Below are 15,672 nucleotides of genomic sequence, written 5' to 3'. Positions count from 1 at the left end.
TTACAAATTGCATACTAGTGTCTGTTGTGCTCCGCTGCCTTTCCCATCATCCACCCTCCCCCCTCCCCACCTCTCCCCTCCCCTCCCCTCCTCTCTCTCTACCCCCTCCACTGTATAACCCTGAGGGTCTCCTTCCATTACCGTGCAATTTACCTTCTCTCTCCCTTTCCCTCCCACCTCTCATCCCTGTTAAATGTTAATCTTCTTCTCCTGTTCTTCGTCCCTACTCTGTTCTTAGTTACTCTCCTTATATCAAAGAAGACATTTGGCATTTGTTTTTTAGGGATTGGCTAGCTTCACTTAGCATAATCTGCTCTAATGCCATCCATTTCCCTGTAAATTCTATGATTTTGTCATTTTTTAATGCAGAGTAATACTCCATTGTGTATAAATGCCACATTTTTTTTATCCATTCATCTATTGAAGGGCATCTAGGTTGGTTCCACAGTCTTGCTATTGTGAACTGTGCTGCTATGAACATCGATGTAGCAGTGTCCCTGTAGCATGCTCTTTTTAGGTCTTTAGGGAATAGACCAAGAAGGGGAATAGCTGGGTCAAATGGTGGCTCCATTCCCAGCTTTCCAAGAAATCTCCATACTGCTTTCCAAATTGGCTGCACCAATCTGCAGTCCCACCAGCAATGTACAAGTGTACCCTTTTCCCCACATCCTCGCCAGCACTTGTTGTTGTTTGACTTCCTAATGGCTGCCAATCTTACTGGAGTGAGATGGTATCTTAGGGTGGTTTTGATTTGCATTTCTCTGACAGCTAGAGATGTTGAGCATTTTTTCATGTACTTGTTGATTGACTGTATGTCCTCCTCTGTGAAGTGTCTGTTCAGGTCCTTGGCCCATTTGTTGATTGGGTTGTTTGTTCTCTTATTGTCTAATTTTTTGAGTTCTTTGTATACTCTGGATATTAGGGCTCTATCTGAAGTGTGAGGAGTAAAGATTTGTTCCCAGGATGTAGGCTCCCTATTTACCTCTCTTATTGTTTCTTTTGCTGAGAAAAAACTTCTTAGTTTGAGTAAGTCCCATTTGTTGATTCTAGTTATTAACTTTTGTGCTATGGGTGTCCTATTGAGGAATTTGGAGCCCGACCCCACTGACTGTAGATCGTAGCCAACTTTTTCTTCTATCAGACGGCGCGTCTCTGATTTGATATCAAGTTCCTTGATCCATTTTGAATTCACTTTTGTGCATGGCGAGAGAAAGGGATTCAGTTTCATTTTGTTGCATATGGATTTCCAGTTTTCCCAGCACCATTTGTTGAAGATGCTATCCTTCCTCCATTGCATGCTTTTAGCCCCTTTATCAAATATAAGATAGTTGTAGTTTTGTGGATTGGTTTCTGTGTCCTCTATTCTGTACCATTGGTCCACACGCCTGTTTTGGTACCAGTACCATGCTGTTTTTGTTACTATTGCTCTGTAGTATAGTTTGAAGTCTGGTATCGCTATACCGCCTGATTCACACTTCCTGCTTAGCATTGTTTTTGCTATTCTGGGTCTTTTATTTTTCCATATGAATTTCATGATTGCTTTCTCTATTTCTACAAGAAATGCCATTGGGATTTTGATTGGCATTGCATTAAACCTATAGAGAACTTTTGGTAATATCGCCATTTTGATGATGTTAGTTCTGCCTATCCATGAACAGGGTATATTTTTCCATCTTCTAAGATCTTCTTCTATTTCTCTCTTTAGGGTTCTGTAGTTTTCATTGTATAAGTCTTTCACCTCTTTTGTTAGGTTGATTCCCAAGTATTTTATTTTTTTTGAAGATATTTTGAATGGAGTGGTTGTCCTCATTTCCATTTCAGAGGATTTGTCGCTGATATACAGGAATGCCTTTGATTTATGCGTGTTGATTTTAAATCCTGCCACTTTGCTGAATTCATTTATTAGCTCTAATAGTTTCTTTGTAGAGCCTTTTGGGTCTGCTAGATATAGAATCATATCATCTGCAAATAGTGATAATTTAATTTCTTCTTTTCCTATTTTTATGCCTTTAATTTCTTTCGTCTGTCTAATTGCTCTGGCCAGTGTTTCGAGAACTATGTTGAAGAGAAGTGGAGAGAGAGGGCATCCCTGTCTTGTTCCAGATTTTAGAGGGAATGCCTTCAGTTTTTCTCCATTCAGAATAATGCTAGCCTGAGGCTTAGCATAGATTGCTTTTACAATATTGAGGTATGTTCCTGTTATCCCTAGTTTTTCTAGAGTTTTGAACATAAAGGGATGCTGTACTTTGTCAAATGCTTTTTCCGCATCTATCGAGATGATCATATGGTTCTTATTTTTAAGTCTATTGATGTGGTGAATAACATTTATTGATTTCCGTATATTGAACCAGCCTTGCATCCCAGGGATGAATCCTACTTGATCATGGTGTACAATTTTTTTTATATGTTTTTGTATCCGATTCGCCAGAATTTTATTGAGGATTTTTGCATCTAGGTTCATTAGAGATATTGGTCTGTAGTTTTCTTTCTTTGAAGTGTCTTTGTCTGGTTTAGGTATCAGGGTGATGTTGGCCTCATAGAATGAATTTGGAAGTTCTCCCTCCTTTTCTATTTCCTGAAGTAGCTTGAAAAGTATTGGTATTAGTTCTTCTTTAAAGGTTTTGTAAAATTCTGCTGTATACCCATCGGGACCTGGGCTTTTCTTAGTTGGTAGTCTTTTGATGGTTTCTTCTATCTCCTCAATTGATATTGGTCTGTTTAGGTTTTCTATATCCTCCTGACTCAATCTGGGCAGATCATATGACTTAAGAAATTTATCTATGCCTTCACTATCTTCTAATTTATTGGAGTATAAGGATTCAAAATAGTTTTTGATTATCTTCTGTATTTCTGAAGTGTCTGTTGTGATATTGCCTTTTTCATCCCGTATGCTAGTAATTTGAGTTCTCTCTCTTCTTCTCTTCACTAGCATCGCTAAGGGTCTGTCGATTTTGTTTATTTTTTCAAAGAACCAACTTTTAGTTTTGTCAATTTTTTCAATTGTTTCTTTTGTTTCGATTTCATTAATTTCAGCTCTGATTTTAATTATTTCTTGCCTTCTACTTCTTTTGCTGTTGTTTTGCTCTTCTTTTTCAAGGATTTTGAGATGAAGTATGAGATCATTTATTTGTTGGTTTTTTCTTTTTTTAAGGAATGAACTCCAAGCAATGAATTTTCCTCTTAGAACTGCTTTTAATGTGTCCCATAGATTCCGATATGTTGTGTCTGTGTTTTCATTTATCTCTAAGAATTTTTTAATTTCCTCCTTGATGTCTTCTATAACCCATTGATCATTCAGTAACCTATTGTTCATTCTCCAATTGATGTATGCTTTTTCCTTCCTTCTTTTATCGTTGATTTTCAGTTTCATTCCATTATGATCAGATAAGATGCATGGTAATATCTCTACTCCTTTATATTGTCTAAGAGTTGCCCTGTGACATAATATATGATCTATTTTTGAGAAGGATCCATGTGCTGCTGAGAAAAAAGTGTAACTGCTTGATGTTGGGTGGTATACTCTATATATGTCAATTAGGTCTAGGTTATTAATAGTGTTATTGAGTTCTATAGTTTCCTTATTCAACTTTTGTTTGGAAGATCTGTCCAGTGGCGAGAGAGGTGTGTTGAAGTCTCCCATGATTATGGTGTGGTGGTCTATTAGACTCTTGAACTTGAGAAGAGTTTGTTTGACGAACATAGCTGCACCATTGTTTGGGGCATAAATATTTATGATTGTTATGTCTTGTTGGTGTATGGTTCCCTTAAGCAGTATGTAGTGTCCCTCTTTATCTCTTTTGATTAACTTTGGCTTGAAATCTATTTTATTTGATATGAGTATGGACACGCCTGCTTGTTTCCGAAGTCCATATGAGTGATATGATTTTTCCCAACCTTTCACCTTCAGCCTATGTATGTCTTTTCCTATCAAATGCGTCTCCTGTAGGCAGCATATTGTTGGGTCTTGTTTTGTGATCCATTCTACTAGCCTGTGTCTCTTAATTGGTGAGTTTAAGCCATTAACATTTAGGGTTATTATTGAGATATGGGTTGTTCTTCCAGCCATATTTGTTTATTTCTGTTACTAAACATTGTTTGTTTTCCTCTTTGATTGTTTCCCCCCCCCCTTTACTGTCCTACCTCCCACTGTTGGTTTTCATTGTTATTTTCCATTTCCTCTTCCTGTAATACTTTGGCTAGGATGTTTTGAAGAGATGGTTTTCTAGCTGCGAATTCTTTAAACTTTTGTTTATCGTGGAAGGTTTTAATTTCATTCTCCATCCTGAAGCTTAATTTCGCTGGATACACAATTCTTGGTTGGAACCCATTATCTTTCAGTGTTTGAAATATGTTATTCCAGGATCTTCTAGCTTTCAGAGTCTGTGTTGAAAGATCAGCTGTTATCCTGATTGGCTTGCCCCTAAATGTAATCTGCTTCCTTTCTCTTGTAGCTTTTAAAATTCTCTCCTTATTCTGTATGTTGGGCATCTTCATTATAATGTGTCTAGGTGTGGATCTCTTATGATTTTGCACATTCGGCGTCCTGTAGGCTTCTAGGATTTGGGATTCTGTCTCATTCTTCAAGTCTGGGAAGTTTTCTTGTATTATTTCATTGAATAGACTGCTCATTCCTTTGGTTTGGAGCTCTGTACCTTCCTGTATCCCAATGACTCTTAAGTTTGGTCTCTTAATGTTATCCCATATTTCTTGGATGTTCTGCTCATGGTTTCTTAACAGTCTTGCTGAGCTGTCTATGTTCTTTTCCAGTTGAAATACTTTGTCTTCATTGTCTGATGTTCTATCTTCTAAGTGTTCTACTCTGTTGGTAGTATTCTCCATTGAGTTTTTAAGTTGGTTTATTGCTTCCTGCATTTCTAGGATTTCTGATTGCTTGTTTTTTATAACCTCTATCTCCCTGTATAGTTGATCCTTTGCTTCCTGGATTTGTTTGCGTAATTCGTTGTCGAAGTGATCTTTCATTGTCTGATTTTGCTGTTTAATGTCTTCCTTGATACTCCAGATCATCTGAAGCATGTATATCCTGAATTCTTTATCTGACATTCCATCTGCTGCAGCTGTTACCTCTTCTAAAGTTGCGTTGACCTGCATTGCTTGTGGTCCTTTCTTTCCTTGTCTTTTCATACTGCTTGCGTATCTTTCCTGCAGGTGCGGGCGGCGGCTCTGCTCTCTCCTTATTCCAATTGGGGTGTCGTGGCTACCACGCCGGCAGGTCACTGGGCCTGTTCTGGGAGCTGGTGGCGGCTCTGTTCTGCCCCTACTCCAATTGGGGTGACGTGTCTGTCGTACCAGCAGGCCACTGGGCCTGTCCTGCTGGTCGGTCGCAGATCTGCCCACCTTTCGGGCACGAGTGGAGGCTCTGCTTTGCCCCTACTCCAATTGGGGTGTCGTGACTACCCCGCCTGCAGGATGCTGGGTCTGTTCCTGGCAAGGGAGGCGACTCTGCTCTGTCACTACTCCAATTAGGGTGGTATTTGTACCCCGCCGGCAGGCTCCTGGGCCTGATCCGCAGGTCTGTTGTAGGTCTGCCTACCTTGAAGGCGCGGGCGGCGGATCTGCCCTGCCCCTCCTACCACGCCTGCGGACCCCTGGGCCTGATCTGCAGGTTGATCACTGGTCTGCTCACCCTGCGGGCACGGGTGGCGGTTCCGCTCCACCCCCACTCCAATTGGGGTCACGTGACCACCACACCGGCAGGGCCTGATCCGGGCGTGGGATAAGGATCTGCTCTGCCCCTACTCGAGTTGGGGTGACGTGTGTACCACACTGGCAGGCCACTGGGCCTGACCCGCCAGGCTGTCACAGGTCTGTTTACCTTGCAAGCGCGAAGGGCGGCTCTGCCCTGCCCCTCCTACCACGCCCATGTACTACTGGGTCGTGGGTCTGCCCACCTGGCGGGTTTGGGTGGCGGCTCCGCTCCGCCCCCTCTCCAATTGGGGTCACGCGGTCACCACGCTGGCGAGCCGCTGGGCCTGCTCCGGGGGCTGGCGGCGGCCCGGCTCCTTCCCTCTGGCTCGAGGACAAATTGAGGAGACTCGGGTGACTGAGCCTCACCCCCCTTACCAGGAGACCAACTGCTTATGTCACCGCTGGTATTGATGAAGATCTCTCCTCCACCGCTTTCTGCTGACATCAGATCTCTGCCATGTTGGTATCCTATGCGAATGGCAGCATTTCGTTCCCCTTGCCAGGCAACCCAAGCAATGGGTGAGTCCTGACCTGCCCTCAGCAGGACCCGGACCGAGACACAGTTTCCGCGGGCTCCCAGCCCCGGTCCAGGGAAGTTCCGGGAGCCGGAACTCGGCCGCTCCGTGCTCGGTGTAAGCTCCTATAAGTGTAGGCTCCAAGAAGCAGCCCCCGCGGGCTCAGTTCCGGGAGCCGGAATTCGGCCGCCTAGTGTTTGGTGTATGCTCTGATAGTAGCAGGGTCCAAGAAGCAGCCTCCGCGGGCTCCGCAGCCCTGAGCCAGGGCGGTTCCGGGACGGTTCCGGGAGCCGGAACTCGGCCGCTCTGTGCTCGGTGTAAGCTCCTACAAGTGTAAGCTCCAAGAAGCAGTCCCCGCGGGCTCAGTTCCGGGAGCCGGAACTCGGCCTCTTGGTGTTTCGTGTTTGCTCTGATATTAGCAGGGTCCAAGAAGCAGCCTCCGCAGGCTCCGCAGCCCGGAGCCAGGGCGGTTCCGGGACGGCTCCGGGAGCCGGGACTCGGCCGCCCCGCGCTCCGTGTTCACTCCGATAAGATCAGATTTTAAGAAGCCCCCAGGCGCTGAACCCTAGCAATCTGTCTGCAAGCCGCAGGCGAATTGCAGCCTGAAATTACCTGTTCTATGGCTGAATGAGCTGCGGTCAGTCAAAAACAGGTGTGGTGACGTCAGTTTACCAACATGGTGGCTGCTGGCCTCCTCTGTGGTCTGACCGGTGTGGAGAACCGAGATGGACCGCTTCCTTCCCCGTCTCGAACCCAGAATTCAGCCCTGAGTGCGGTGCTTGCGCGTCTGGCAGAAACTGCAGCGCTGTAACCCTGCGTCTCTATCCCAGCGCGCCTTGCAGACTCCAGCCGCGGGGCGATTCGCTGAATAAGCAGTTTTACCCTCCGTGCGACAAACCTCTCGCGTTTGAGTCCCCGTAGCCGATCCTCATGCGATGGAAATCCTTCCTCCAGGTTCCGGCGCACCCCACTATTGCTGGAAATTCCCAACAAGATATCCTTCAGCCGTCCTGACTTGTCACACTCCCACACAGTGAAGCAGCACACGGGGGTAATGCACTCCCCTCGCCGCCATCTTCCCTCCTCTCATGGCTGGACTTTTAAGAGCATGGAATACTTGGTGTAGTAAGGGGCTGGACTTGCAGAGGTGGAAAGATGTCCAAATCCAGATCTTGGGCTGATAATGGAGACTGTTCTGAGAATCTGCAGGGTTGGTGGTGGCAGGGTGGTTAACTACGATGGCCGAGTTAGACATAAGAGATGTGATTCTAGTGGGAACAGTGTTGGATGTAGCAGTGGAGTTAGCTACGGGAGTATAGCTAGATACGGCAATAAAGTGAAATGTGAAAAAGACAGGGGTGAGGTTAGGGTGGGCACACTGTAGGGATCAAAAAGATGGGTGCCTTGAAACACAGACAAATATAGAATATTTGAGTTTCATAATTTTCTAATTTTTGCTCAGGGTAGATTTTTTTCTGATAATTATTTTTAAATTTTTTTTTATCTTAGCATTCCACAAGAGTGTGGGCACAGTGCCAGGCTTACGAAGTTGACACTCAACACATATTTGAGTTGAACAGTTTTAGATGGTTACAGTTGGCTGTGTAAGGGGATGGGGTGGGATTCCACTAAAATATGAATATCTTATTAGCACCATTGTGGAGTGCTTCCTATTTCTCATGAAACTGTCCCAAGTGTGATTGTAGCCAACTGGAGGTGCTGTTACGCCAAAGTCTGTATTCTTTCTTGGTTGTCAAATCTGATGTGCTATACAATTCCCAAGCTCCTGGAGCAACATCAGGATGGAGGAGAGGGACGGGAGCAAGAGGCCTAGGCCAACATTTAAGGAGGCACATTGTTCGGGGGGTGTGCAAGTGCAGGGTCAGCCCCTAGAGTGAGTGCCTGCTTAAATGTTGCACTAGTCCCCTCATCTGTTTCACCTTCCTTCTGGCCGTGCTTGGAAATGTTTGAAAATTGCAGATTGGGGACCCATTCCCCAGAGTTGACAATTCAGAAGATCTTAAGTACAGTGGCAGAATCTGGGTTTCAATGAGCATCCAGTCAACCTTAGGGATTCTATTGCAGGCGTTTAGAATCATCACCCTTTGAGAAACTGCTTCTGCCAACAGTCTCCTGCAAGAGATGCTCATATTCAGTGAAATAATTCTCTTCTTCTCTTTGGTTTTAGGAATAGATGTTGCTGAACTCACTGATTAACTATCTTGACTTTACAAGGCATGTGGTGGATCCTGAAGGCTTTTGTAGAAAGTTCCTGCATCGGTCTGTGTTGCAGGGTTTTTAGTTTGACAGGATTATGGGCTGGCCATTCCTGTGGGGTTCTTTGTGTCCATTCCAGATGGCAGGAGCTCCCTGGACACACACAGTCATGTCTGAACCATGCACCATGTCTGAACCAGCAGCTATGGGAGCCATATGTAGCCTTAATTACAAAAGGAGTATAGTAGACAGAGCATATAATTAGACATGGTAAAGACATGAAAATAGTGCATACATGCTGTTTTTGCCTAGCCAGTACCATTCCCATTTTTATGCTTAGAGTTGATTTTCCTGGGGAAACTATCCTTCTCCTGGTATTAGTCCAAGAGGCTTACTTTTCCTGTCTCTCCAGTTCCTCCTCTCTTGAGCACTGCAGAGGTGTGCGAGAGTCTGTTAGATAGATGCATTCTCTCTCTTGGAAAAAGAACACTTAGTTCCATTTTAGGACCATGATCGACTGATTAGAAGGAATGGTTTTCTTTGTGCTGCGATTACTAGCAGAGAAGATGTGTGAGGCTCCTGGGAACCTGAGAGTGCCATCAACTCAGAGCCCAGAAAAGAGAGACCAACCCCTTTATCTTTGAAAAGCCTAGATCCAATCATGTCTAAAGCCAGTGTTACTTCTGCATTTTTCAGTTCCTTGAGAAAGTAAATTTCCTCTTACATTTAAACCAGTTTTTGTCATTTACAATTAGGAGCTGATTAAGACCCAGAGGGAAAAGGTCATAAAAATCTAAAGAAAAGGAAATCAGACAGAGCAGACACACAACAGGGTTAGTTTCCCTTAGTGGCAGGGCTGAAGAATCAAGCTTCCTTGAAGAGGAACCTCTTGGTTTGCCCCATGCCCTCCGCCCCCAGCCTACCTCCGATGTGCTTTTATTCTCTCCAAGGGCATCTTTCTAAAAGCCAGATTACACCTGAATAGAAAGTTGTCTAGGAAAAGACTCTACTAAATTTTCAAGAGAACAGAAATGTTTGTCACTTGAAACCGAAGAATGAGCAAAGACTATGATTATTCAAGTTTCCTCCAAGTACATGTTGAGGGGAATGAGGGAAGTGAAATTGACCGGCAGATAGCACTGAATAAAAATGGTTTGAAAATTGAGAAAGTATTTTGCATTATAGGAAACCACAGAGTAATAGTGTTATTGGAATTACACATGGAAATTTCCTTTGTCCTTGTGTTCTTCACTTGAGAAAAATTCAGGCAAGGAGCAGAAGTTTAGAAGAAGAAAGTTTTATTAGGCTATATGGGAGTGCAGTATGTTTGGATGTAGTACAGATCTGGAAAGCACATGTGTGAAACAATGCAAGAATGTTCAGAGGTGAAATGATTAGATTATGAAAGTTGTAACCCAATCAGTGGAGTAGTCCTTTGATGGATGAGTAATTTAAATGGATGAATGGGTGGTAACTGTAGGCAGGGAGGATGTGGCTAGAGGAAGCAGGTCACTGGGGGTTTCTCCTGGGGGATTATATTATCCCAAGCCCCTTACACTCGTGTTTTTGGTTATCTTGTCCCGAGCTGCTTTCCTCCCCTGCATTCTTCCACCATGACATTCTGCCTCATCTTGGGCTAAGAGCAATAGAGTTGGCTGACCATGGACTGAACCTCTGAAACTGTGAGCCAAAATAAACTTTTCCTCCTGTAAGTTGTTCATATATATTTTTTAAGTTGTTGATAGACCTTTATTTTATTTATTTACATGAGGTGCTGAGAATCAAACCCAGTGTGTTACTCATGCCAGGCAAATGTGCTACCACTGAACCCCAGCCCCGGCCCCTAAGTTGTTCTTGTCCGATCTTTTGGTCATAGTGATGAAAAGCTGACTAACACATTGTGACAAGAGGAAGGGAAAATATGCTCTCGCATAGGCCAAGTGAAATGAAAGTGAGAGAGAGAGGACTACCCCTTAAGAAACGACTGGAATCCTGTTAATGTGTTGTGTACAAATTATCTGATTTTAGATACGAGTGGTAAATATATCCCACCTACTAAATAATTTATTCCTCTCCTATTTCCTTGAATTATAGCTACTCTAGTTATAGAACTATTTGGCAGTGTTCACGCATGCTCATTACCTATAGGTACCTAAGAGAAACTCAGTGGGGGGAGCAAAACTGCAATTAAAATGACATGTAATTGATATTATAAAACTATTGGTCATCCAGACTGATTAGAGGTGGTCATCTTTACTGCCAAGAGGGGAGTTTCTTTCTTTTTTCTTATTTCTTTTCTTTCTTTCTTTCTTTTTTTTTAAACTACTTCATCCGTATTTCTTCCTGATATATAGTCTACCTGTCTGGATATTCCATTCAAAGTTGCCTATCTCCCATGGCACAAGAACCATACGTTTATTCTGTGTCTATAGGAAGTTAGTTATCAACCTGGCAAATGGAACATTTCCTTATCCCCTATAAGTTAACACTTACCATTCCATTGCTCGTATCTAACTGCTGCTTAACAATGGCACCGAGGATGCTCAGGAGGCAGATATTGTCTATTTCTCTTCAGAGTGAAGAATCCAAGGAGAGAAACAGAAATAAAAATCTCACCTGACTAAACTCAACTTTAGTGTGCTAGACAACACCTGCATAGGAGAACTGGTCTTTCATAACTAGCTCTTTGTCCCAGTGACCTTTCTCCTATGAGATAAGTCCTGAAAGCAACAAATTTGTCCCTGGTTAACTTAAGTAAAATGACGACAACAACAAAAGAGTAGTGATTGACAGTTATAGAGTCATCCACAGCATAATGGGAAAACTAGAAGCTAGAAAAACTTGATGCTGGGAAACATGTGAACGGAAAACTCCAGGCATCTACACAGCAGTGGCCTTGGGCCTACTCATCAGGGTGCTATCCCTACAATAATTCATGTCTCATCCCCAGCCATTTATCATCTTTGGGTCCTTAGGTAAATTGTGGAAGGAGTGTTTGGCCTGTGTGGTCACAGCCCATCCTCATAGTAGGAAAGAGACGGGGTGGGGTATGGTCATTGTCATGCCCAACCCATGGAATTGGGAAGTGTTCTTCAAAGGAAAGTAAAGTGCTGTTACCAAAAGGAGAGGTGAAGGATTTGTAGAAGCAGAAACCAGACACCATATGGGGATCCTTGGATGGCTTTTGCTTTGGTGACATCCAATCATGCCACACTTCCCAGTGTGACTTCTCAGAAGTGAGCCATGTTGGTTTGGGGTGATTTGAGGTGGGTGAGGCTGCTGAGGTGGATTCAGAATTCTGACTTGCTTAGAAGAATCTCTGTTTTCTCTGAGTAAGTCTGTGCTCTTTCTTTTTTTCTCTGCTGGATTTCTGTAGGAACACTTCAGAAATTAAACATAACTTCCCATGCAAATACCAAGGAACTTTTTTTCTATTTCCTGATATTTATGAAACACATTTATTAAGTGCTCACTGTGTGCCTGCCCTGTTCTAGATGTTACCCTGTGGCATCTCTTTCTACTTACTGAATCTCTATTGTGGGTCTGCACTTTTCTAGGTGGTGCATTTTATTTATTTATTTATTTTTAGAGAATTTTAATATTTTTTTTAGTTTTTGGCGGACACAATATCTTTGTTTGTATGTGATGCTGAGGATCAAACCCGGGCCGCACGCGTGGCAGGCGAACGTGCTACCGCTTGAGTCACATCCCCAGCCCTAGGTGGTGCATTTATTTAGAAGAACAAAACCAAACCCCTACTTTATGAATGGAACCTATAGACCACTGTGTCCCCAGCACCTTGCTCAATAAATGTTTGTTGAACGAGTAACTGAATGACATCTGCTATGCTCTGTTTGCTCCGAACAGAGCTTTTTGGTAGAATGCATCTGTGGTGTGGCATGGGAGCTTAAATATTTTTGTTTTCTAATTTTTCCTGCTTGCATATGCATTTCTCTCTAACTCTCAAAAGCCGTCAATAAATTCTTAAAAGTGGGTGGGTTGGGTGGGAGGACTCCAAACTATACTAGTTTTTTTTTTTTTTTTTCAAGGCAGACTCTAGAATTTTCTCTGCTATAGAGAAATCTGAAAATAGGGGCCTGCCTATTTCTTAGTTCTGCCTTGAAAACAAGCAGCTGATAGGTTTTGTGAGTCACTGGTTGCCCCAGGGGATTGTCTACTCCCCCAACATCAGGTGCCCAGGGTTCTTGGTAAATGTCAGATGCTGCTGTATGTGGTTGGTGGTGTTGGCGTCAATATGCAGAAGGAAGGATCTAGCAGCATTCTTAAAAAAGGGAAGCTCACACACACACACACAAAAAAAATAATAAAAAAATTAAATTAAATTAAATTAAAAAAAGCAGAAAAAAAAGGAAGCTCAGTGTTCTCCATGAATGATGTCTGAAGCAGAGAGTGGGGTTGTCAAAGCATGGTCTCAGCTACCTAGAGCTGAAGCTGGAGAGTTTGGCAGTCTTGATATTCTTATCCACGGCCTACTTTATCAAAAAAGGAAAAAGAGTTGAATACTTCTGGGAAGATGAATACTGTGAATAACACTGATATGATAATCCTTAAAAAACTAATAAATATGCACACCAGTTTAAAAAAAAACAGGTAACTAACAAGGACAGATCTCTAAGACATTTTATTAAGTTGAATAAAGCTTGTATACAGATGCATGCATACCTTTTGCATTAACACAAAAAAGCTCATTGCCAATAATAATAGCACATACAACAGAGGGTACACCACAGTGCACATATGCAAATGTGTGTCCAGAAAAAAGGTTGTACATACTGGTAATAACAGTTACCCTGGGGAGGGGCAAAAAGAGGATCAGGATTGTAGATAATAAAGGGAACTTGAACTGTAATATTTCAGTATTTTGGAGAAATGTTTTATTAATAAGTTTTAAAATTCAAACTAATTTAGGAAGAAAAATATTAATAATTATTAGAGTAGGTACACACTAGACCTGATTCTTAGTAGGGCAGGGCATTAAGCTCTTGATCAAATTTATTAAATAGACTTGGCGCTATGGCTTTCTGAGAATAGTCTGTCTGAAACAGACCACATAAGAGGTGCCCACACATAGCAGAGGTCGAATATGAAAAGAAATATCAGTATATGCAATCTAACTAGGGTAAGGACCATTTTCCCTGACAGTCAGTCCTAGTTGATTTAGTTCAATAATTTCTGTTGAATTCTGATATTTCTACAGGCTCTAGAGATTTTAAAGGATCTCATTTGAGTCTCACAACTGTGCCTAAGAGATCTAGTTCTGTTCTCTCAATTTCACAGACTAGAAAATTGAGATTCAGAAAAATTGACTTATCTAAAAGTCAAAATTTATAAAGGAGCTGAATGCTTCTCTAATTTTTCCATTCTGAACAGATCCAACTCTGTCAGTTAATAGCATCTGTCAGACCCTACAGTCCATCTTCTTGCTAGCTGAATTCACATTTTGGCAATGCCCTTTAACCATTGTCTACATGAAACTAGGAGGATTGACTTGAAATCCAAAATCCAATTTCAGAATATATATATATATATATTTTTTTTTTTTTTTTTTTTCCGAAGAGATTTTTCAAGGCAGTAGGAAGATTGTTTTCTAGAACAATTCTCAGCCTCTAATCAGGCACTGGTTACAAGTAATGAATGACTTGGTGCTGGACTTGATACCCAAGCCCTGTTTAGTCTGGTGACAGTGGATACTCTGTTACATCCCATTAACATTTCATGATGGGTTCATATCCTGTCTCTGCAACCAAGTCAGAGGCCATAGGGACCTTCTATTATTTTTCCTTATCCTTCAGTAGCCTCTTAATGAATATGCACTTGGCAAGTCCCTACAAGTTCATACTGTCGCCAGAACAAGACAAAAATCTATGAATGGCAATGCACTTTTAAACATAATACACTACCCATGAGCATTGACACTGTTGACAATTAATTCTCTTCCTTCCTCTTCAGCCCTCCAAACTTGCTCCTCCCATACTCCTATCTCAGTCGATGACGATGACGCTTCACCCTTAATGGTTTGTAAACCCCAAACCTTGGACTCTGTCTTTTGTAAATCTTTTTGGTTCTACCTTCAAATTCTATTCAGAGTTCAACCATTTCCTATTACCAATACTGCTACTGCCCTGCATACTGCCACTGCATCTGTCACCAGGACCATTGTGATGGGCTCCATATGCATCTCCCCACAATAGTCCTTGGCACCCAGTTTCTTCTAAAGACTGCAGCTAATGGAGCTGCTTGCCATCTAGGTCACTCCCTCTATTCAAAATGCTCCAGTGGTTTGCTCAGTTCGTACAGCAAAATCCAGAGTGCCTGTGATGCCCTACAAGGTCTAACCTTCTACTGTCTCCTACTACTCTCCCTCAAGCCCCTTTTGTCTCCTGGATCCCTGGATCCTTATTCTTTCTCAGGCACCCTATAGTTTATTCTCTCTAGGGTATTGCACATGGCCTTCACTCTGCCTAAAATACTCTTCCCTGGACATCATGGCTAGCTTGTTCATCTTCAAGTCTTTGCTGAAATGTCACAGCCTCAAGGAGGCCTTCTCTGACCGCCCCATTTAAAATTTCAGGCACCAGTCCCTCCCCCACTTACTGCCTTCAAACACACACACACACACACACACACACACACAAACACACACACACACACTCATTTTAATCCACAGTACATACCATTGTCTTCCATACTAAATAATTTACTTGTTTCATTTGTCTAACTCCCTCTAAAACGTTGAATCCATGAGAGTAGGGCTTTTTGTTTACTTTCTCCTCTGCCATATCCCCCCTCCTAAAACAAACATCTGGAACATAACAGATGTTCATTAAATATCTGTCAATATATCAAATTGGCAAAGATAAAAATAAGCTTGCACCTTATATTGGTGGGAGCAGGGGATGTAATGAAATACTTTTGTGTGTCAGAGTGTAAAGTGGGATTATTAATTGGAGAGCAGTTTGGCAAGATTCATCAAAATTAAAAAGGCACCTTACTTAGGATACAGCAATTCAACCACCAAACATGACTTCAATGGATATTTTTAAGAATATGACCAAATGTATTAGTTCAAGGATGTTCACTGCAGGTTTGTCTTTTTTTTAATTTATATATGACAGCAGAATGCATTACAATTCTTATTACACATATAGAGCACAATTTTTCATATCTCTGGTTGTCCACAAAGTATATTCACACCAATTCATGTCTTCATACA

The sequence above is a fragment of the Marmota monax genome, unplaced genomic scaffold (assembly GCF_021218885.2).
Source record: "Marmota monax isolate L192 unplaced genomic scaffold, Marmota_monax_Labrador192_F-V1.1 WCK01_AAM20220418_F8-fsc00041, whole genome shotgun sequence".
Lineage (NCBI taxonomy): Eukaryota > Metazoa > Chordata > Mammalia > Rodentia > Sciuridae > Marmota > Marmota monax.
Note: the sequence above shows the minus strand (reverse complement) of the source record.